At 34.8% G+C, this 25,408-nt stretch overlaps 1 long non-coding RNA gene across 1 annotated transcript in view; it reads right to left on the bottom strand.

The window, feature by feature from the left end:
• LOC138702731 (uncharacterized) overlaps positions 1 to 25,408 on the bottom strand; it is a 702,815-nt gene that overhangs the window by 616,131 nt on the left and 61,276 nt on the right. Inside the window, exon 2 of the long non-coding RNA XR_011332887.1 lies at positions 178 to 223. This is a non-coding gene — a long non-coding RNA (uncharacterized lncRNA). The remainder of the gene's footprint in view (positions 1 to 177; positions 224 to 25,408) is intronic.

Raw genomic sequence — 25,408 nt, 5'->3', positions numbered from 1 at the left:
GCGACTAAGAAAACGCAATAATTTCATGAACATACTTCAGTTACTCGTATATTTCTGTAACGACACAATAAAGATTTCCGATAAAGACATTTCTCTTACACAACAGTAGAGATATCCAGAAACCAAACTTCAATGATCATATAACATACAATTCACTCAAAAGGAGCTAGTACTTACAGCAAATCTCTCAGGTTATATTGAAGGGCTTGTGCGAATTCAGGATCTGCAACAAAAAAGTAAATTAGTTATAAACATATGAAACGAAATACAAACTGCTGCAGTTTATTCTGACGAATTTCAGTATACTGTTATAAAGTGACTAAGTTTTAGCACCATCAATATAACCCCAGATCACATATAGCCTATAACAGATTGTTCATCCCTATGTTAAAATCGGTAGCACTTTGAAGAGAACAACCGCCAGGATCGCCACCCGTCCGCCGTAAACGAACACGAGATGGCAGTACAGTCGCTAATGTAATTCAAATGGGAGTTATGACGTGACTTCTTATGTAACAACTAGATGGCAGCATAGTAAACCTGAAAAACGTTGTTACCGTGAAAGTCTATAAGGCCGAGCAATATATATATATATATATATATATATATATATATATATATATGATCTAAGATATAGCTTGAACAATTAAAATTTATTAGCATGCCATTATTTTTTTAAAATGACTTATTTATCGATGCTTTAAGGTTTGTTGCAATCTTACCAGGAAATTATCTATATCAAGTTTCACGGGTTTCGTTGGACTTCTGCATGGATCCTGTTCTTCAGAACCTGTATGCAGTGTAGGTTTTAAACACTATATATATTTTAGGTATTCCCACAGAAAAAAATCTCAGCAGCTATGAGGACCTGGGGATCTAGATGGCCAGTTGATATCGCCAAACCGAGACATTAAGCGTCCAGGAAAAGATTTTTCAGCAGTCTCAATGTGTCCTCAATTGGTCAAACTCGCAGGAACTACAGAACCCGGTTTAATGAACACTCGCCGACTTCAAATATAATAGACGAAAGTAAACAATTTGCCACACATTTGATAGAACACGGCCACGAATTGACCACCATAAATTATACATTACAGGTCGTTTACCTTATGAATGACAATCCACGTATACATATCCCTTGAATTTTATATTTCTCAGGCATTAAATAATGGTTTATCTCTCTTAAATGAGCAAATCCCAAATGCACATAGTCCACTTTATAATTTAAATTCTCCTCACACACGTGACCCCCGGCATACCAATGCGCTTTCTTCCCCCTCTATCTTTCAATTTGATGTTACTTAGTCATCCTGTAAACGTAACGTTCGCCAACATTTGTCGCTCGTATTTCCACAACATCGGATGTATATTTTCTCCAATATTTCCGTTTTGCAATTTCTTACATTACTTGATTTTCAAAATTTATTAATTAATCTTCCTAATACAGCAAAAATAATTTATAGGTATTTTTCAGAATACAAGACCTCACATGTTTCGAACGTTACGTCCTCTTTATCTACATGTGAAGCAATATATATATATATATATATATATATATATATATATATATCTACTTTCGTTCATTTGTACAGCACATCGACTTGACATCCTGTAAATGCAGTCTTCATATTGCTTCTGTTTTACATATTTTAACGACATGAATTTGGTTTTATCGCCATCTCTTATATAGTTTTACATGTTTGATCGATTAATAATATTTTAACAATTTTATTTCTGTATATATAGATTTTATTACTATTTCTTACGTCTCCAAATGCATCGTTACAATCGATCAAATTGTTCAATTTTACTTTACAATTATTTACTGTTTGTTATAACATAAATTGTTTGTAGTGTCTAAGAGAGATCTGATTATGGTTCTTTGAACAGAAAACGTTCATCCAACATGTAAATAATTGTATATTTGTGTTTATCACTATGTAATTTGTAGGGACCGGATTTTTATGTAATATCAAGGTGTGAAATATGTACATATTTATGCAAGAAAAATAAGCCGAATATGTACCGAATTATGCAAAATCAGGTAAATATTTAATATCCATATCTGCGCTGGTTTGTATTGTTAAGCCTAGATATTTGTAGCCTGGTACAATTTTTAATTTTCTGTTCTTCATGATGATTTCTACTGTTTCTGGTGCTCTTCCGCCGCTTTTGAGTATAATCATTTCTGTCTTGTTCATATTTATATCAAATTTGTTTTATTGCACCATTTTACCATGACGTTTATTGTTTCTTCTAACTTTGTAAGGTCTTTAGACCCTACTACTATGTCGCCCACTTATGAGTATCAGATTATTCTCTTCTGGAGTTTTACAATACAAAGTAGTTGTATGAGAAAGGTTGCGTTTTGTTCACTCATATTTACAGTGGGCGGTAAGGGGTGAGTGCCTCTTTTACTTCCTGGAACTTAGATGTTATTTCCGTCCCGAAATATATCCTTTCTCGAGTAGGTAAAAAGGCTTATTTCAAATTGTAAACTTCCCCAGCAGAAGTTTTCTTTTTTCCTTTTAAGGAAGTAAAAGTGAATAAAACACCTAAATATGTAGATTTATGTAACACCAAACCATACTATGTAATGTGGGGTAAATATGTAAAAATATGTAGTATCAAATTTAAATATATTAATGGTAATTATAAGATTCGCAAATATTTGTTTTTTATATACGGTTAGGTTGAAAGGAATATAATATGTAATTACATCCAGTCCCTAGTAATTTGATAAGTTTGACGGCTTTAACAATAAATCTTTGATAAGTCAATGTGTCTGTTGAAACAAAATGCCATCCCTGATTAGTTCGTCTCTGAATAATGTCTGTCATCATTCACTGATGATGATGACGATGATGATGATGATGATGATGATGATAATGATAATGATAATGATGATAATAATAATAATAAATTAGTTAAATTGGGACATATATATAGTCCTTTTAAAACCATAGCATTTGCAAATGTGCAGATTCCAATTGCTAGAACTGAAGGTAATCTTTGTAAATGCTACAAATTTTGAATACAGTGGCGAAAGAATTTAATATGAGTGTTTCTGTAAAAAGAAAAATAATATATGAAATAAATAATCGCATTTACAGGTGCATATCGAGGAAGAGAAAATCTCAGGAGTTGGGAACCGGAACTGACTCAACCCCAAACTGTGAAGAAGAAGAAGAAGAAGAAGAAGAAGAAGAAGAAGAAGAAGAAGAAGAAGAAGAAAAGAAGCAGAAGAAGAAGTTCGTCATTACCGTCGTCGTCATTGTACTTTAAAAAATGAATCCTTGACTTATCCCTTTCTTATTATTGTCTGTATTATGACCATCATTGAGACATTCAAAAGTACATTAAAACTGCTATTTAATAGATTGTATCCCAACTTCACCTAATATGCTGTCCTGGGTACGTCTCAAAGAACGAAGAACTATTCATTCTCTCACATTGTTCTTTAATATTCTCCACAAATCTAATCCTAACTATTTATAACCTCGATTTCAATACTTGTTCTCAAATCATTCTACAGAACACAGATACTCGTTCACATCAATATCTCTAACTTTCCATTCTTAAACACAGAACATATTTCTACTTTTCATTTTTCACCGTCCATCTCTGGAGCTGTCTACAATAGCAAGTGAGGGATTGTCGGACACTGTCAAGTTTTAGAAATAAATGAAGTTACCTCATTCAAACACACACACACTCTCTCTTTAGTCTATATATTGATAAACTTTTATAGAGTACATTTTAAAAGTCACGCATATTTTCTGCTATACCTAAATGGAAATGTTTTTCGAAAAACCCTCGGACACGTCAAACAGTGTATTATAAAAGATACTTTTTCACAAAAACAAACCATTCTTGAGACCATTGTTGTGAGAGTTGTGGCGTCATCGGAAACAGTTTTAAATGACATGCTGTATTTTTCTGTATACCATCTCAATGATTTTATTATTATCCATGGTTGCATAATCTATCATTTGTTTTATACAACAAATGTTCCACCAGGTATCAGCAAGATGGGTCTGCTGCTCATTATGCTGCTTCCGTACAGCAGTATCTGAATGAAGTGTTTCCTAATGGATAGGTCGGAAGAAGAGGATTCGTAGAATGGCCTGCAAGATCGCCGGATTTTTCCCCTCTTGTTTACTTTCTATAAGGTTATTTTAAATGTAAGGTATTTGCTAAGAAGCCTGCTAATATTGATGAGTTGAAAGGAAGAATACGAGTAGAGTGTACAGAAATACCACCAGCAATTATTTAAAATGTTGAACAGAAATTTGTTCTGCGTCTTACACATTGCCAGATCGTAAATGGGCAATATTTTGAACATTTCATTAATTGAACATTTGCTTCTGTAACACACTTGTTTTATATTTATTTTGTTACCACAGTGACCTTTGTTGTATAAAACAACTGATAGCTTGTGTAAACATGGAGAATAATAAAATATTTCAGATGGTATACAAATACCGGGTGTCATTTAAAAATGTTTCCGATGACGTCATAACTAGTACAGAAATGATATCAGGACAGATTTGTTTTTGTGAAAAAGTGTCCTTTATAATATACTGTTTGACGTATCCGAGGGTATTTTGAAAAAAAATTCCATTTAGCTGCAGCAGAAAATATGCGTGACTTTTGAAACGCACTGTATATGCTTATCATAAAATGCTATTATATCCGTATAAAAATAGTGTTAAACGAATATATTCCGTTTGTTATGCAAGGTCGCCTTAAATAAACACAGAGTCATTTGTTTTCACTTCATTATATTAGTATGACTGAGACGACACTGACATAAAACTCCTATATCTCGCTAAATATGAGTTCTATCAAAATTTGTATAGAGTAAAATTTGTCGGAAACTTTCCTTTAAAGTATCTTCTGTTATGTAACATTCTCATGAAAAATCAATAATAAGAGTGATATTTCGATTTATTTAATTCAGGTCCCCTTATAATCTCCTTTTAAAGAAAGTATTTTGAATGCCATAGCTTAAATTCTAAGTAGGACCCAACTTAATTTATATATCAATTTTCATAGAAATCGATTCAGCTATTTTCGTGCGAAGAATGACAAACTTACAGACAGACAGACAGACAGACAGACAGGCAGACAGACAGACTCGTACAAAAAAAATGTCAAAAATACGATTTTTGGTCTTAGGATAATTAAGTATAGGTAACACCGATTATTAAAAAAAAAAGCGACAATTACGGTACCAGAAAAAGTTAGCTCACAGTTTTATTACTAACATAGGTTGTGGATTTATTTCATAAAATTTTCAAAATACTCTATGTCAGCGGTGACCAAAGCGGTTGTCGTGATTACATCGTGTAATTCACATGCTGAAGGTAAGCAGTGGCGGTATCATGTCGCTCTACAGACTCTGTCTCTACAAGCAGTAAGAGGTGGTTTCGTAAAGAATGAGGGGAACCTTTTTTTTGTTGTTCTGTCAGACAAAATGTAATATGTTTACTTTGCAAAACGGTTCAATTAGGAGTATCTAGAAACATTAATCGCCCCGCTGAAGAATTTATTATTATTACTAGTATTAGCATTATTATTATTATTATTATTATTATTATTATTATTATTATTACTATTATTATTATTATTATTATCATTATTATTATTAAATGAATAACTAATAAATAGTTACCCTCATCTAAATATTAAGAAGATCAAAACTGAGATAAAACCTAATAATTTTATCCTTCTACGAAGAGAAGATCTAAAATATTAATATTCCTGCACGTACAGAAGAATTGTAGAACCACACACTTAGTGTGTCAGTAATAATAATAATAATAATAATAATAATAATAATAATAATAATAATAATAATAATAATATTGTAGAAAAACTGATTCAATATTATGTGCCAAAGAACTGTTGAACGCCAGGAATTGACACGTCTTAAATCTTAGCCAGGAAGAGAAAGATGAGCTAAATAAATGTAAGGAAGTCGGCTACCTAATGGGGTTTGAAATTTCTCGTGCTCTAAAGCCTTTTAATAGAACAGAATTTCTCAAAAGAGTAATGATTAAAATAGCTTAAATAACTTGTCCATAAGAAGTTTTTAATTTTGAAAAACTAAAAACTTCTCGACCAAGTATCGAGAGAATAATTTAGAAAATTCCTGATTATATTCAAGAGGAATGTTAAAAAAGAAGTAAGAAAAATTATATACGCTATTATTCACTGGCTCTTGATGACAGTATTGACATTACTGATACAGCAAAGCTTGAGATTTTTATCCGCGGGATTGATCAAGATGTTAGTACAGGAACCACCACTGGTTGTAGTTTTCATGCCAAGTACCTTTCCTCCGTCTCTTTTCATAGGCTGTCTGTCGCATGTAATCAATGCAGCTCGAGTTTTGGTCACTGCTGCTCTATGTAGTTGGATCACAAATAGATTCTATCCCGTGTACAGCATGATGAAAGCATTTCCATGAATTTGCTCCCCAGCATGCATTACTAAACCCTTAGGCAAAACTATTATCAACCGGATGGTTAATAATTACACATGCCTAGTAGGCTGTATGCTCGCTATAAAAGTAGCCACTTGCACTTCCTACCCGAAACATTTCATTTCATGGATCGGTGCATATCGGCATTTCCACCGTCTCTGAACCTTGTTACTTTAATTCTACGATTGCGGCGTTACAGATAATCTGTTCAAGGATGCGTTGGAATTTAAGTTGTCCTGACTGAATACTTTTACTCTTTGGAAACCACTTTTGATTTACGAATCAAGATTCCATTAAGGAAATGTTTCGATTAAATTCCAACAGGAAACTTAATGCGTTTGCGCTGTGGACGTCCTCTCAGAATAATTTGACTTCACTCTTATACAATTACAGAAAACTGTTAAAAAGTGAAGGCGAATTTAAGGAAGTCCATTTTATTGCGTGTATACCTTATTTTTATACAGGAATCAGTGTAGTGGAATTTGGATAAATACATTTTCCTGCAAGATTTAAGTGTGTCTAATGAAAGAAATGAAATATGCTACGAATAACAGTCAACCCCCCAACAATAATAATATACATCTTGATTACACAACTTTTAACACTGTATCACTTCGGAATATGTATACGAACTTTCTTGTGTTAAATATTAACGTACCTTGCTAACATGTTTCGACCTATTTAACAAAGAAAGTTCTTATCATACATATTCCGAAATAATATTATATTAAAACACAGTGATATGTACAACTATTATCAGGCAGCACATATCACTTGACTTTTTGAGTCAGAGGAAGAACAATTGGACGGAGTTACGCAATAAGAGACCAAGCGCCGAAAACCTGTTTCGAGATGTTGGCCATTGAAGTAAACCTATTTTTTTATAAAACATTTTATGCAAGAAGTATTATAACATTCATGCTAATACAAAAACAAAAAGCACATATAATACCAAAAAAGGCTAACTGATTTTTAATAAGAGACCAGAAGTTGAATTAATATTTCAAAGCAAAAACAAATAAATTAATTTTATGCAATAAACGAATTTTTGCTTATAAATAGCAGGAAAATTCAGATATCACATTCTTAATTTTTTCCGAGTTAAATTAGCCTGCCCTCAACAGATTTGTGCAAATATCTCAATTTCTTCAAATTATCGATTGGTCTATTATTGCGTAACTCCGTCCAATTGTTTTTATGCATCTGACATCTGATTAGTGTAATATATACCTATTCGGCGATGTATGCAATGGAAGGGGAAAGAAACTGGCCACCCTATTCCATTACCTCCTGGCCTAGTTTCTTCATAAGTGGTGCCTTATTGGTATCACCTGTGAGGTTCAGACCTGTCTTCGGACAGTTGGCTAAACAACAACAATAAAAAACCTAAAGAATAAAATTGTTCCTGAGCCAGAAACAATTAACAATTATCTAGTACATTATATTCAAGCACATGAGAATATCACATACATATCGTTATTGTTATCTATCCATCTGTTTGTGAGTAGTACGAACATTACATTAATTTTCTATAGTTACTCATGTATTGTGCACGCGTCTGTTTCGGGTCCATTTCAAACTGAATAGCATTATTTTTCTAAAAAGATATTGCAATCCCCACATGGATTATAATAAATCCAATTAGGTTATGTAGGCCTCATACACAGATTAAAAGTGATATGATATGATATGATATGATATGATATGATATATGATATGATATGATATGATATATGATATGATATATGATATGATATGATATATGATATGATATGATATGATATGATATGATATGATATGATATGATATGATATATGATATGATATGACATGATATGATATGATATGATATGATATGATATGATATGATATGATATGATATGATATGATATGATATGATATGATATGATATGATATGATATATGATATGTGATATATGATATGATATGATATGATATGATACGATATATGATATGATATGATGTGATATGATATGATATATGACATAATATGATATGATATATGATTTATTTATTTTTAAATCCACCACCAACAGAAGCAAGCTTCCAATTATAGGTGGCTTACATGGATACATATACATAATAAGAAAATACAAAACAAACAACACAAACGAAAGAAAGAAAATACATACCGGTAATAGATGCTAGAATATAATATTGAAGTTGATATAGTGCCAAATGTCAATATAATAATGTAAAATTATTTAAAACTAGAGTAAAAAACATTATAATACACTTCTTCATAATTTAAATATCTAAGGAAATACAATTCTTTTAAATATTGTATGAAATTTTTCAACTGTTAAACTGAAATGTAATTGAGAATCACAGTTTAAAGACATAGAGTTGTAAGTATTACACATAATAACAACGGAGAGTTCTTGAAGAAAACAGTTCTAGGAATTGGAATAACAAAAGTTTGCCTATGACGTAATTCTGTTCTTGCTACATTGAACTGAAGGAATTTAAGGTAATCACAGTTATTCAATATACCGTTAATAGTCTTATAGAGTAAAATTTTGACTATTTATTAATCGTCGAGATTTTAAAATTTTATAATTAAATTAAAAAAGTAACTGATCACATGAAATTTGCTTTTCATAAGACGACACATGATATGCTATGATATGATATGATATATATTTATCCCACCAGCTTACATCGGTCGTGATTGGGCCTTCACATTTCTGCATACAAGCCATCACTCCCTTGGATACTAATTAAAAGCGATACAACTGCCAGATTGAAGGGCACAGTAAAGTAGCCTACATTAAAACAAATAAAATCTATTATGCGTTTTGCAATTAAATTCATGTTAATTGGAAAATTAGACAAAGTTTGCGTAGTTCGGCACACGTACGAAAACACATAAAAATTTGGTCTAAACAGCGGAGTTCCGTCCTTAGTCACTCGTGTAGGGTTGCCAGATTTCATATGTCTAAAAGTAACGATGTGTTGATTTTCTTATTTAATTTGCAAGAAAACCGTCCATTTTATTGAAAAACTGCAAAGGGTTAAATCAATCCTTATCTATAATGGAAAGAGCAAAAATCATAATCATACGCATAGTAGTCTACTTGTCTAGTAAAACAATACTAACCTTTAAGGAAATATATATTTTTTTTCTGAGAAAAGTATTCAATTGCAACTAATAGAATTTGGTTTTCGAATTTTGTTGTACTCCATCCAAGGAATGAGCTGTTAAAATTTGCACACTCATAGATTGTAGGCTTCTTCTACTCTGTCGTATATGCAAACTCCTCTTTTGTATTGGAATGGACTCGTTCACATTGTTGAATTTGTTGAATATACTATGTTAACATTTCTATGATGACCTTTAACGAATGACGTCAATGTGAGAATCGTTCCACCAAATACTTTCATTTATCCTTTTAATGTGGTTCGAATAGCCTACACTTCAAAAAGAATATTTGTCTAGTTAAATGCATTACTATGCACCAACATTACGAATACATTAATTTTTTGCTTGAGAAATGGAGGAAATATGCACTTTCACCATGAAATGCTTGAACAAATATCCGGTTTCATCAGTAGCAAGAAAATCACAGAATGCTGAGCGGGTGTAGTAACTAGCAGGAACAGTTTTTGACTGGTTTCTTGCACGCGCCAGACCAAGGATATTTCCATCATCTCCTCACACAAGACGGTACAACCTCCTCTCTGCCTCTGGACTTGCGTGTATTGATGGCCAAGCGTGCAGCGGCACTGCCTATTTCCGGCCATAAGTGGCCTAAAGCTACTTTCCACCAAATTATCCCTCCAGACGGAATGCATAATTCGTAAATTATTAGAGACCACTGTGTGTTCCTGGGTGGAATAAATTAGCGGACTACCTTTGGCACACAACTGCAATAAAGTGCAGAGAAGCTGAATTGGCCAGGGCTGTCGCTTCTAAAACGTCAGCAATAAGAATCAGACGAAGTTTAGTTCGTTAGAGGAGGAAAAAAAATAAAACGAAGATGCAAATAGGAGAGAGTACAGAACATAAAAACAAGGCAAGGAGGAAAGTAGCGCTAAATGAAGAATTAGAAATTTAAAACAAGTCGAATAAGCAGATAACAAGTCCATCGCTGAGAATTAAGCCGTTTTGGTAGCTCGTTCGACATAACTTCGGTTTACGACTGCCGTAAATATAGGCCATTCGTTATCTCGTGAAATTTGCCTGTGCTTGAGTGGATGCAAAAAATGGACTGAGAAGCTTCCCTCCCTAGCTACGCTGTCACTTGTAGCTAACTCGCTTATACCCACCATAAGCTTCTTACTATTAGCTACGGCACATATACTTGCATTTGGTTTCAAGAGTTAACGAATAACCTGTACTAGTTCAAAACCCGGGAATGATGGAGTTGTATTTGTGATGTAGGATAAAGTTTGGTAATATTGTGATATGAGTAATATTGTGATAGTTCTTTTTGAGAATTTATTAAAATTTTACTGAGCGATCGGTATTTTGCGTCAACAAATTCAAATTCATTTAATGCACTATGTTCACACTCCATGTATTGTGGATCCCTATCAACACGGCATGGCGCGTCCTCAGGTTGCGGATCGAGGAGACGGCCTCCAGATATGGAGGGTAGCTGTGAATATATTGAATAAGCAGTCGCGGACAGCCGATGAGGGGTGGTCCTCCAGGTTGGGGGTTGGGCGAAGGGCTAACAACCCATCACCGTAAAAAACAGCTTGTTACGAATCCTTCAAATAAGTGACATAATTAGGAGCATTAAATCCAGACGTTTGAGATGGGCAGGGCATGTAGCACGTATGGGCGAATTCAGAAATGCATATAGAGTGTTAGTTGGGAGGCCGGAGGGAAAAATACCTTTAGGGAGACCGAGACATAGGTGGGAAGATAATATTAAAATGGATTTCAGGGAGGTAGGATATGATGATAGAGAATGGATTAATCTTGCTCAGGATAGGGACCGATGGTGGGCTTGTGTGGGGGCGGCAATGAACCTCCGGGTTCCTTAAAAGCCAGTAAGTAAATAGATAGATAGATAAGTGCATTTAATAAGTAAGGAAGTACTATGTTTACACTACATTAGGCATTGCAGCCCGCAATAGCAGAAGCTCGTGCTTGGGAGCACTTCAGTCTACTTATATAAAATTGAAGAGTGTTAATTCAGTACAATAATATTAATATTAATATAGCTATTTGTAGTCCTCGGGAAAAGTGGGACAAGTCAAAAATATTAATTTTACAGGAGAAGGAAAAAACTATCTCCACATTGGTTTATGTCGACTTGATTTTCTTCTATATAAATTATTCTAATGCGAGAAATACTTAGGCCTATGTCCCTTTTCCCAAGCGAGCAGATGTTCCGTAAGTTGTCAATAAACTGATAAACATTCTTTGTAGAAATTGATTTATGCCATTTTTCCCAAGCATTGCAGATGTAATAAAATACAGACCATGTAATGACATGTGCAAATATAGAAAATACAATGTACACGTGTATTAAATTACAATTTTAATCTCATATAGCTTAACGAAAGAAAAAATAATAAAATAATTAATCTAATTTGTCTCTTAAATCTATGTGTGTTCAGTGTACTTAGTTCAGGGTAAGCTCTAATTAATGCATTATATATTCTGGGTCCAAAATTTCTGCTGTGTTGTAATCTAGCAGTTGTGTGGCATTTGGGGGTGTTTAGAAAGAAACTGTAGTTTTGTCTCGTATGGTATTCATGAGGATCAAATTTAAATTTATTGTGATTTTTATGGACGTAAATCAGCAATGTTTGTTTATAAATTTGTTCTAGATTTGATACATCAAATTCCGGAAAAATTAATTTCGTCAGGTAATCAAAAGGTTTATATAGACAAATTCTGATAATTCTTTTTTGGAGCAAATTTAAAGGATGGAGTATTAAGGGAATGTTCGTGGACAAGTTGCTGCACAAAACCGGTCCTTCTCTCGCTAAGTAAAATTGTAGTAATTTCTCAAAAAGAACACTCACAATATTGATGAAAGAGTGATGGAACGGAGAAAAATTCTCTCCGGCGCCGGGATTTGAACCCGGGTTTTCAGCTCTACGTGCTGATGCTTTATCCACTAAGCCACGCCGGATACAACCCCGACGTCGGTTAGAATCGTCTCAGATTAAGCTCCATCTCTTGGGTTCCCTCTAGTGGCCGCCCTCTGCACTACGTCATAGATGTCTATGAACGCAGGACCGAAGTCCATACATGTGTTGAGGTGCACTCGAATGAGTGACTGGTTGGCCGGGATCCGACGGTATAGGCGTCGTCTTAAATCACAAAGTGATTTATTACGCATATCATATATATTTTGATGTACCGAAGTACATATGATATTTCCATGCAGATATTCTGCGTTATCATATGATGAAAGAGTGATGGAACGGAGAAAAATTCTCTCCGGCGCCGGGATTTGAACCCGTCGGATCCCGGCCAACCAGTCACTCATTCGAGTGCACCTCAACACATGTATGGACTTCGGTCCTGCGTTCATAGACATCTATGGCGTAGTGCAGAGGGCGGCCACTAGAGGGAACCCAAGAGATGGAGCTTAATCTAAGACGATTCTAACCGACGTCGGGGTTGTATCCGGCGTGGCTTAGTGGATAAAGCATCAGCACGTAGAACTGAAAACCCAGGTTCAAATCCCGGCGCCGGAGAGAATTTTTCTCCGTTCCATCACTCTTTCATCATATGATAACGCAGAATATCTGCATGGAAATATCATATGTACTTCGGTACATCAAAATATATATAAAAAATATATATATATCAACTCACAATATTACTATATCACAGTATTACCAACCTTTACCTTATAAAGTCAAAGTTGTGAGGGTGTTTCTCGGCGTTAGTCTTTTCCCCTTCTTCATTTTACCGTAACTCTACACCAATGGTCGCCATTTCTTGACTCGCGAATCAATCCCTTAATACACAATCATGGTGGAGGAGTAAGGAGTGATCTCCCTCCCCTTAGCCATTACTTGTTCAATCAACTTTAAGCAGTCTGGATATCCTCCCCTCCTACTTCCCCCTTTGCTCTGCATTGCGGCTGCATTTTATATGACGCAATCTTTGCCGACGATGCTCTACACCAGGCCTGCACAAACAGCGCTCAACAAGCGCGCGCGCTCCTTCGGAGCGGGAGAGCCGAGTTTACCGCTGCCGAAACGTAGAGGAAGATACGTCAGAATGACGTAGACTTGCTATATATAGAGGAGAGGGAAACGACCACTCAGTTATCTAGTGGAGTGCAGTGTGTATGCCTATTCTCAGTAACTGCTTCACGTTGCTTACCTACTGCTACAGTACAGTATGGAGGAATCTAATAGACGGAACATAACATTTAACATTTAACGATTTACAGCTCGAACTTATTTATCTTCAATATGACCTAAGGGCTAAAAATCGTTTGAATAATAGTACTAGCCTGGTTGAGTTTTACAAGACTAAACATTAGCAATAATATCCACGACTACACAGGCTGGCTGTGAAAATGATTGCTATGTTTGGCCCAACATTTATATTTGTGAGCAACTGTTTTCTATAATCAACTTTAATAAAGGCAGTCATCGAACATCTGTAACTGATGTTTCATTACGAACAGTAGGCTACTGTTCCTTTCAGCTGCCAACAGCATAAAACCTCGTTTTGATGTACTGATAAATAAAAATATAACAAAATTTTATTTTACATTTAAGTAGCTACAGAATTTGTATTATTTCTGTAAAATAAATATTTATTAATTAATAATAGTCCAAGATAGTTTTGCAAACACTGAACGGGAATTCATTTCATGAACACTCTTAATAGTACTTCCATTTGTGTATATTTTGTACGAGATCACCCCTTCTTCCAGTCCACTCTTATACAGAGCGAAGCTAATATCTGCATTCCGCTCATGAGCTGTGAGCCGGCTCGGAGAGCGCAAACCTTGTGCATGCCTGCTCTGCCTCCTCTTCAAAGAGCAGGTCATGTACAGTACAGTTCCTCAAAAACGCGTAAGACTACTAGCATTTTATATCCTATTTATTTTATTAATTCCTTCAGATTATATAAATTCACGTACAGAATACCAGCGGCTAGCATGATTGACCATGAAATAAGCGGGTCCGGGGTGAAATCATTGTTGAGGCTTTATTTTATTATTATTATTATTATTATTATTATTATTATTATATTTTACTACTACTACTACTACTACTACTACTACTACTACTACTACTACTACGATCGTCATCACAATCACCACCAAAAATATTGTATCGCGCGCGGTAAACTTAAGATTATGAAACACGATATTTTAAAGTGATAGTAGGCCTAACGGATTCGTATCCCAAGCATATTCCTCTGTTGTTAATGTGATATCAAAGATATATCACCTTTAGAGGAAGAATGAAGACAGAGAATCAAGAACGGTCTACGAGGACTTCTAACGCCATTACAGAATGTTGTGTAATTTTAAACATGATTATTAACAATTGTTAAAATAAGAGCGAAGAAATCGCATTTCATTGCAACTTTACAACGTGGTTGGATTTTACAATTTGTAGAGTGGAGAAGCAATAGGCGATGTTATGAATTATGAAGTTTTCTAAACTCCCGTGGTGCAATAGAACACTTCTGCATCTCCATAAACTGTAAGCTAAAAAGAAAAGAAATAGCAATGGAGCAGAAAGTGAAACAACTCTGTTAAATATGCGGCTTACATCGAAGAAACCAACGCAAAACCTGTCTCTGGCTTATGTAGCCCTTCAGGAAGCATTTTAATTTACTGCTTCCATTGAATTCCGTTACTTATAACATAAATATCAATAATAATAATAATAATAATAATAATAATAATAATAATAATAATAATAATAATAATAATAATAACTTGTTTACAAATGGCTTTTAAGGAACCCGCAGGTTCATTGTCGCCCTCACATTAGCCCGCCATCGGTCCCTATCCTGTGCAAGGATTAATCCAGTCTCTATCATCATATCCCACCTCCCTCATATCCATTTTAGTATTACCCTTCCATCTACGTCTCGGCCTCCCCAAAAGTCTTTTTCCCTCCGGTCTCCCAACTAACACTCTATATGCATTTCTGGATTCGTCCATACGCGCTACATGCTCGAACGTCTGGATTTAATGTTCCTAATTACGTCAGGTGAAGAATACAATACGTGCAGTTCTGCGTTGTGTAACTTTGTGTAATAATAATAATAATAATAATAATAATAATAATAATAATAGGTCGACCTGGTTGGCGAGTTGGTATAGCGCTGGCCTTCTATGCCCAAGGTTGCGGGTTCGATCCCGGGCCAGGTCGATGGCATTTAAATGTGCTTAAATGCGACAGGCTCATGTCAGTAGATTTACTGGCATGTAAAAGAACTCCTGCGGGACAAAATTCCGGCACATCCGGTAACGCTGATATAACCTCTGCAGTTGCGAGCGTCGTTAAATAAAACATAACAATAATAATAATAACAGTAATAATATAATGGTTGGTTGGTTGGTTGGTTGGTTAGTTGGTTGGTTGGTTGGTTGGTTGGTTGGTTGGTTGGTTGGTTGGTTACATTTAATGTGCTGTACAATAGCCAGTAGCCAATTACAGTTCAGCACAAATACAAATAACAAAAACATTAGCAATGATATAAATTACGAAGAAAGTACACTGGAATAATTAAAATAATAGCAATTAAATAACATGATATTTGCAAATGAAAGAATGGAATCATATAAATAGTAGTACAAAGATATAAAATATGACGAGAATATTATAATACATATCTAAAAAAGGCATAAATTGTTAACTGACATAAAACTCAAAAAGTATATATACTACATATTACATGGATCCACGTTCAACCTATGCAAGCTAGCATATTTTATACATCTGCAGACCGGAGAGAGAGATTTAGAATTTCTATTATAAAAACATTTATGAAATCTTAAACCCTTATCAGGAATATGAAAACTGGTATTACTTTGAATGATTCACAATCAATATCACCCTTAATGACTTTACAAAAACATAAATAATCAAGATCTTGACGTCTGGTAAATAAACTACAGCAATTAAATTATTTGCAGTTAATCTCATATTTATAATCGGAATTAGGTAAATATCTACAAGAACACAAGGAAATAAATGATATTATAACAATGACAATAGTGACAATAACAATAATATTAATGACAAAAATAATAATCGTTATCAATAATATTATTTAAGCCCACTAATACTGTTCCAGTTACACAACGTTTTTTATCTAATGTCGTCTACCCATTTCTTTTTCTGATGCGCTATTCTTCCGAATAGAATCTTGTAATCCGCCCCAAGTCTAGTACGTGCTCTGTGTAGATATATGGTGGCATTGAGATTGACATGACTGCCCTAGATTACTAAAAAATTACACCCCGGCGCGGCGGTACAAGAAACTTTGGAAGACCACTGAAGAACCTTCTCGACCTTTAAGCCCGGAATGAATCAATTTGTGACTCCTTGGAAGCACCAAGATGATGATGATGATGATGATGATGATGAAGATGATGATGATGATGATTACACTATCACCCCTGTAAAGTTAGTATTATAAAAGTTGCGTCATCATATAGTGTTTAAAAAATGAAAGTCATGTATGAAATGCTGCAGGCGTTATACGAATACATCAATGAATAGACATTCAGTGCCAGTAAGAAAAACTTGTGTTACTTCTTGTTTCATGGCTCATAACACAAATGCATGAAGAACATAGCCTTTCTTTTAACATATATTTGAATTTAGCTGCAGTGTAACACGTTTTTTATTGTCTCATTTACTCCCACATAATTCCGGGTATATAGAAGTTTCGCATTTAGATCTTGGTTATGTTAAAATAGCAGAACAATGTTCCCGAATTATTGTGACAGAATTATGGAAGCAAAGAAAGAGATATCCCGACAAAAACTGTTTAATCACAATTAAATTTAGATTTGAAGCACCTCGAATGACAAAGAGGAAAGACAATGATCTAGACATAGGTTAGCTATACGAAACATTTCTGAGTTTAAAATTTACAAACGTGTTGAATAAATGATCCAGGATAACAGAAGGGTTAGGAATTGACGGATTAGGGGAGAGTCGGGTAGTATCGAACATCGGGTAATATCGAACAGTGCGCTTCTTTCATCTACCACCATATGGTAGTACATGAATGACATGGTTACGTTTCTCTATGCGACATCACAGAAACGTAACCATGTCAATCAGGTACTATCATTGTGTGGTAGATGAAAGAAACACAATGTCCGATATTACCCGATGTCCGATACTACCCGACTCTCCCCTACATCAACTGCTTGTCCGTGCTGAAGACATGAATATGTTAGGAGGAAATCCACAAACTACTGTATTAGAGAAAAGACGGGAATATTTCCTTGAGCAAGTAAAGAGGTAGATTTGAAGTAAATCCCGAAAAGACAAAGAATATGATTATGTCTCGTGACCAGAAGATAGTACGAAATGGAAATATAAAAATTGGAAACTTACCCTTCGAAACGGTTGAAAAATTCAAATATCTTGGAGCAACAGTAACAAACAAATTACACTCGGGAGGAAATTAAACGCAGAATAAATAAGGAAAATGTCTGCTATTATTCGGTTAAGAACCTTTTGTCATCCAGTCTGCTTTCAAAAAACCTAAAAGTAAGAATTTATAAAATAGTTACATTACGGTTGTTCTGTATGGTTGTGAAACTTGGACTTTCACTTTGAGAGAAGAACAGAGGCTAAGAGTATTCGAGAATAAGGTGCTTAGAAAAATATTTGGGGGTAAGAGAGATGAAGTTTTAGGAGACTGGAGAACGTTATACAACGTATAACTGCACGCATTGTATTCTTCACCTGACATAATTAGGAATATTAAATCCAGACGTTTCAGATGGACAGGGCATGTACCACGTATGGGCGAATTCAGAAATGCATATAGAGAGTTAGTTGGGAGGCCGGAGGGAAAAAGTCCTTTGGGGATGCCGAGATGTAGATGGGAGGATAATACAAAAATGGATTTGAGGGAGGTGGGATATGATCGTAGGGACTGAGTTAATCTTGCTCAAGATAGGGACCGATGGCGGGCTTATGGGAGGACGGCAATGAACCTGCGGATTCTTTAAAAGTCATTTGTAAGTAAGAAAATAAGTTGCGTGAAAGAAACACTGTTACATTCTCTAACGGAATTACTTGAAAATCAAATGGGAAAAAAAGGAAAGTCAAGGTATAGCGTACTGTAGGCAGAAAGTGCATCTCAGAATTCGCTGTATCATACGTTGATGTGAGTGCTATAAAGCAAAGTAATAGAGGAAATAAACTGTACTCTAACATTAATTAAAATTGTTTTGCCAATAACAGGTGTATGATCGACGTAAGAATATACGCACGTACGACCCCAACACACAGGAAGAACGCAATTTATAAGAAAAATAAAGGAATGAGAGTCATGATTGAAAGTTCAATGTAAACTGCATTTTACAATCGAATGAATTTATCATAATTCATGTGTTTGATTTAGCTTTCACATACACCCGAGGAAGGAGGTTCACGGGGAACGAGGGCCTTTCCTGTGTTCTAAACGTTTTACTTTCTTATTATATGAAGACCGAGGAGAAAGTTCTGTGGCGTAGTAAAAAAAACATATTTCAGTATTTTCGAGGAAATATGCATTTCAACAATCTTGATGCCGAAAAAGTGGTTTTCGTCAAACAGTTCAATTGTGTAACTGAAGCCATATCTCTTCTGTCGCCTGGCGTTTCTCCTAGCCTCCAGGATGGACTTCACTGATATTCGTTACTTAGCCTACGAGTCTTATGGGCAGTTTCTCCAAGTAACATTTAATTTGACTTAACCGATGTTAAATTAACTTACAAATGGCTTTTAAGGAACCCGAAGGTTCATTGCCGCCCTCACATAAGCCCGCCATCAATCCCTATCCTGTGCAAGATTAGTCCAGTCTCTACCATCATATCCCACCTCCCTCAAATCCATTTTAATACTACCCTCCCATCTACGTCTCGGCCTCCCCAAAGGTCTTTTTCCCTCCGGTCTCCCAACTAACATTCTATATGCATTTCTGGATTCGCCCATACGTGCTACATGCCCTGCCCATCTCAAACGTCTGTATTTAATGTTCCTAATTATGTCAGGTGAAGAATACAATGCGTGCAGTTCTGCGTTGTGTAACTTTCTCCATTCTCCTCCAACTTCATCCTGCTTAGCCCCAAATATTTTCCTAAGCACCTTATTCTCAAACACCCTTAACCTATGTTCCTCTCTCAGAGTGAGAGTCCAAGTTTCACAACAATACAGAACAACCGGTAATATAACTGTTTTATAAATTCTAACTTTCAGATTTTTTGACAGCAGACTAGATGACAAAAGCTTCTCAGTCGAATAATAACATGCATTTCCCATATTTATTCTGCGTTTAATTTCTTCCCGAGTGCCATTTTTATTTGTTACTGTTGCTCCAAGATATTTGAATTGTTCCACCTCTTCGAAAGATAAATCTCCAATTATAAATCGACTCTAGAAAGTGAAATTTCTTTAAAATTTTGATAAATAATTTTTTATCTCATCTGGAACTTTATTTCTTCTAGTTCTCAAAAACATGTAACTTGACCCATTATCTCAATTTCATAATTATTTGGGCACTTAAAATAAAGCTCACTATAGTTTCTGTAACCTACGCCATCTTCAATATCTGTTTTCTCCTATTTCACATTTTCCAATATTTGTTATCCTTCCGACGAACAAAAAGACTTCCATTTAGCAAAAGACTTCATTGAGATACCAAATTAAAGCTTAAACATGTGGCTATGTTGTAAAGTAAAATTATTTTCAATCGATTATAATACTTTACCCAAAGATGTACAAATATGACATATATTCTTTAATAATTGTACAGTATATGAATTTATATGTGTAAGACTGACGTGGAAATGACCCTGACAATGCAGGAAACCGTGATTTCGATGCAACAGTGGGTTGATGTCACATGTCCGCGCATGCGCATCTCCCGCATGCTCTGTCCCGAGCTTCCTGTGTCATTACGTTTGAGTGAGTGAGGGGAGTAGACGTGTTTAGTGGCCAGTTGAATGCAACACAAAATGGTGCTCTGTGATGTTCATTAACAACGGTCAGTCTTAAAAAGTCTTATAGCTATAAATATATATATATATATATATATATATATATATATATATATATATATAAATTTAAATATTACAGATTTTCCGGGCCATTTTTATTTTGCTCACTCTGTATAATGTGGCATATCTTTTGAATGGTTAAAGATAAATACATAATTTTATTATGTAACATTCTCCATACGTAGGGGGTCATTTTGGTGAAAGAAGTTTTAGCCTAGGTCAATTTCTAATGGCTAAATCGAAACGAAAACTAGTTACAGGTGATCGAAATCTTGTTTAATGCTACACAAATTAATATACCACAACATAAATGTTCTTATAATAAGAAATACTAATTTAAATAAAAACACCACAACATTTTTTAGTTACGCCCAATACATAAAACATTTCAGGTAGCATTTTCATATGTTCACAATATAAAGTACAGCTTACAGCAGTAACATTTTATTAAATATTCAACATCTTTTTCCTCCATTATTATATCTTGTACAATAATGAAAATTGGTATGTGTAAAATCTTGTCCTTCTGCTACATGAAAAAAATATGCTGAAATGTGCTGAAGTTCTCCGTGCAATCACGGATGTTAGGAGGAGATCAAAACATTGTTTAGCACAGGGTGGCGGACATTTTGAACACTTACTATAAAGAGTGTACGTACATAAACAACATACAACATTTCTCAGAAAATACAATGTTTGCTGCTTTGTGAGTAAACAATAAAAGTTATAAAAAAAGTTTGAGTAAAAGTTGTTTCTTTTTAAAAGTAGTTTCCAATGGCACCTTCAATGACCCGTGTTTCCATTTGAAATTTCGAAGTTTGCCACAGGTACTCCTACTTCTGGTTTGTTACGGGAAATGGTACTACTACCAATCGATTCTTTACATAGGTTTCGGTTATCAAAAATTTTTTATGAACAACCAATATCATATATTTTTCGAGAAAAAAGACTGATGCGGGTGGTTTGAAACACCTGGTATATATTATATATACACATATACATACACATACATATATACACATATATACTGTGTATATATATGTATATATAGGTGCTACAGTTATGAATAGTTAAATAATTTTCTGGAAACTGCTATTAGTGATTTCTTTGAAGAGTTGGTGTAGTTAAACACAGGTTCGTTTATGTGTTAATATCTTCTCTAATTTCATTTCTTTATCCTTTAAAAACTTCTTTCTGGTTAATGAAGTGTACGTAATTCCAACCTCACAGAAACTTATACTAAGTGTAAGAAAATTTCCGTGCTAGAAACCTGCTTAATACATTGAATCCAGACAGGTCAATAAATTAAAAGAAATTACAGCGATAGCAAATCCTACAATACCGCGGTCGGTCTTTCATGCATAAAGCGGCAGCTTACGTCATGCTTTTGCAGGGGCAGTTCCAGAATAGATAAGTAGTAGTAGTAGTAATAACTGGCGAACAGCATATCTGCTTCCAAACCATTAAACGTAAAAACTGCAGTGAAATGAGTACTTGTAGACGAATGGGAAGAGAAATTCTTTTGTTGTACATAGGAACAAAATGTAATTATGTTCTAAACAAATTAAAGGGTTTCATATTACTGTCATAAAGAGGCATTACTTATACAAAACTCCATTATCACGTGTACTTTGTCATTATTAGAGAACGGAATTTGGAGCAGTAAAAGCTAGTATTGGCATCTACACAGTCATTTGTTTACAACCCTTTATACCAAGTCCTCCCCTCCATGACATACTCGCAGATCTCTGCACGTCAACAACAGATGAACGGGACAGTTGTCGCATAAGAACCTCAACTTGCAGGTTTGCAGTTCAGAGTGTTGAAGTGCAGGTACAATTCCGAAAGTGAAACCAACTAACAATACAAAATTGAAAGACTAGCCTATATTTGTAAAAGCTAAGAGCGAGTATCAAAATTCAGGAAACAATTCCCTAAATTGTCGCTTCCCCCATGTCCAGTTCTTAAGAGATGGGGGTCATGGTTAGAAGCTTACAATAATTATTATTACGCACATCACCTCCAATCTGTGAAGAAAGTGGTCCAGTCTTATGACGCGGCTGCGATTCAAATATGACTGGAATGCTAAATGATAGAATAATAAAAAAAAGAAGTCACGGATATTAAGTCAAATTTGTTATATTTACCGGATGCCATTATTTGGTTAGAAAAGTCAGGGGTAGAAGTAGTTGAGCAAATAAATATTATGAGGACTATTGTAAATAAACTGAGTGCAGTGGAAGGTGAAGTAGGAAAACGTGTTGGTGAAAAAATGAACAGAGTTTCGATTAAAAATGATAGGTACAGTATTCTTAGTCGGATTTCAGATGCACTAACAAACACGTGTCCCAATGACGTCATTCAACATGTGAATTTAATTGACGTATTTTGTTTCAAGTACTCTCCAATTGTCTCTGCAGATGTAGAGCGGAGTTTTTCCATGTTAAAAAATTTCCTTCCTTGCAACAGAGCAAAGTTGTGTTTTGAAAATTTGAAAATGATATTTACAATTTATTATAACAAGGGACAGCAGGAATAATTGTTTCATCAACAAAACATAGCATTAATTGAAAATGCTATTTCGTTTGGTTCTACATTTTTTCAACATTTAATGATACTCTATTAGGCTATATTGCAAATATTGTAGTATATTGCATATATTGTAAATACTGTAGTATACGTTGTATACATATTATCATATTTCATGATATTGTAAATAAAGGTTTTAATTTAACATGCTCCTGACAGAAAAACTCACATATTCAGACGCGAGTTCCATACAGAAGGCAACTATCAGCCATCAATATTTCCACTTACACGCGAGGATGCAGAGATTGATATTTAATTATGTATATTTGTAATGTTGTTTATTGGTGTCTTGTGCGTTGCCAAGAAAAACACATGTAGTTCAAGATGAAATGCAGATTATGTATGTAGGCCACTATATGTCATTAAACTATTCCATATGTTTATTCTGACATACGTTTACAGTACGTTGCGTGTAAGTTTGTATGAAGTGGACTGTACTCGTCCATGCTGTGTGACGCAGCTCGCTTGACAGTCACTGAGCTACGAATATCTATACTACGTTTCACCATTCGTTATAATACTCCAAATCCCTTTCCCTGGTCATTATATTAATACTGATTAAGAAAAAATCGCTGCCGAATTTTATTTCTTGATATTATAAAATTTTGGAATTTTTCAAAGAAGACTAAATAAGGGAAAATTGCTCAGATTTAAAGATTTTCCCGAAAGTTCACTATAATTCAAAATATCCACTCCTTAGATCATTTTGTGCTAGGCTTATTTCAATGTTCGGCTCGGTATATATATATATATATATATATATATATATATATATATATATATATATATATATATATATTTTTTTTTTTTTTTTTCAAAAATGAAACCCGTTAAATATATAGAGCGGGCTCCCGATTGACGGACCAATATTTATTTGAGCAATTACAAATAGAAACTTATGATGGAGAACTAGACTTTACCGTAATTCGGTTAATTATTTCCAGACTATACGGGCGAGATTCATTCATCTCTCCACCCAGCCTACTGCTTTCTATCACCCCACGTCTTGCAAGGCGGGCTGCGTTTCATATGACGTCACCTACGTTCACATTTTGCGGACGACTGCTACAATACGTCATGATTCATGAGAGTGAAAAAAAAAAAAACACAACGGGTAACAAAACACGACTATTCGTCGGGAAGAACAAAGAGCGACACTGAGGCCTGTGGAGTATCTTGACGGAATAAACTCAATTTAGGCTATAAAAGAAATTATATTGGCCTTCATAACTGTAATGGGAGAATAATTCTCTTACGTTTTTCAATTCATAAAATAACTCCAACGCTAATATCTATTGCAATTGTCCACACCTGTGGAATAACGGTCAGCGCGTCTGGCTGCGAAACCAGGTGGCCCGGGTTCGAATCCCGGTTGGGGCAAGTTACCTGGTTGAGGTTTTTTCCGGGGTTTTCCCTCAACCCAATACGAGCAAATGCTGGGTAACTTTCGGTGCTGGACCTCGGACTCATTTCACCGGCATTAGCACCTTCATATCATTCAGACGCTAAATAACCTAGATGATGAGACAGCGTCGTAAAATAACCCAATAAAATAAAATCTATTGCAATTCTGCTTATTGTACCTTTAAAAAAGTTCTAATTTTCGAGGTATACAATTTTATACAATTAACAAAATTATAATCTGATCAATAAGAACTGCAATCCTTTGGGAATGTCATGTTATGTACTATTTTTCAAATATACCCGTTAATCCTCGTAGACTTATCTGAATAACCAAGATCTCTTTAACAAATAGGCCCTACGTATTATTTTTATATAATCATACTTTTAATGAAATTAGAGAATCAAATCTTTCGTGACTTTTGAATAATCTATAGATCAGTGGTCGGCAATTCTTGACTCACGAGTTAACCCCTTATTACACAAGCAGGGCGGATATGTAAGGCATGATCTCCCTCCCCTTAGCCATCACTTGTTCATTCAACGTTAGCAGTTTCTCCCTTTTCTATCTTCCCCTTTGCTATATATTTCGGGCTGCATTTCATGTAACGTAATCTTTGCCGACCACAGCTATAGATAGTAAAAGTATTGAGCAACCAACGTCGTACGGTTTATGGGAGCATGTAGGAGAAGTTCATATACTTAACGTCTGTATAAAGAGGAGAT

This window comes from Periplaneta americana, chromosome 7 (assembly GCF_040183065.1).
Source record: "Periplaneta americana isolate PAMFEO1 chromosome 7, P.americana_PAMFEO1_priV1, whole genome shotgun sequence".
NCBI classification, from domain to species: Eukaryota; Metazoa; Arthropoda; class Insecta; order Blattodea; family Blattidae; genus Periplaneta; species Periplaneta americana.
Note: the sequence above shows the minus strand (reverse complement) of the source record. Positions and strands in the feature narration are given on the sequence as shown.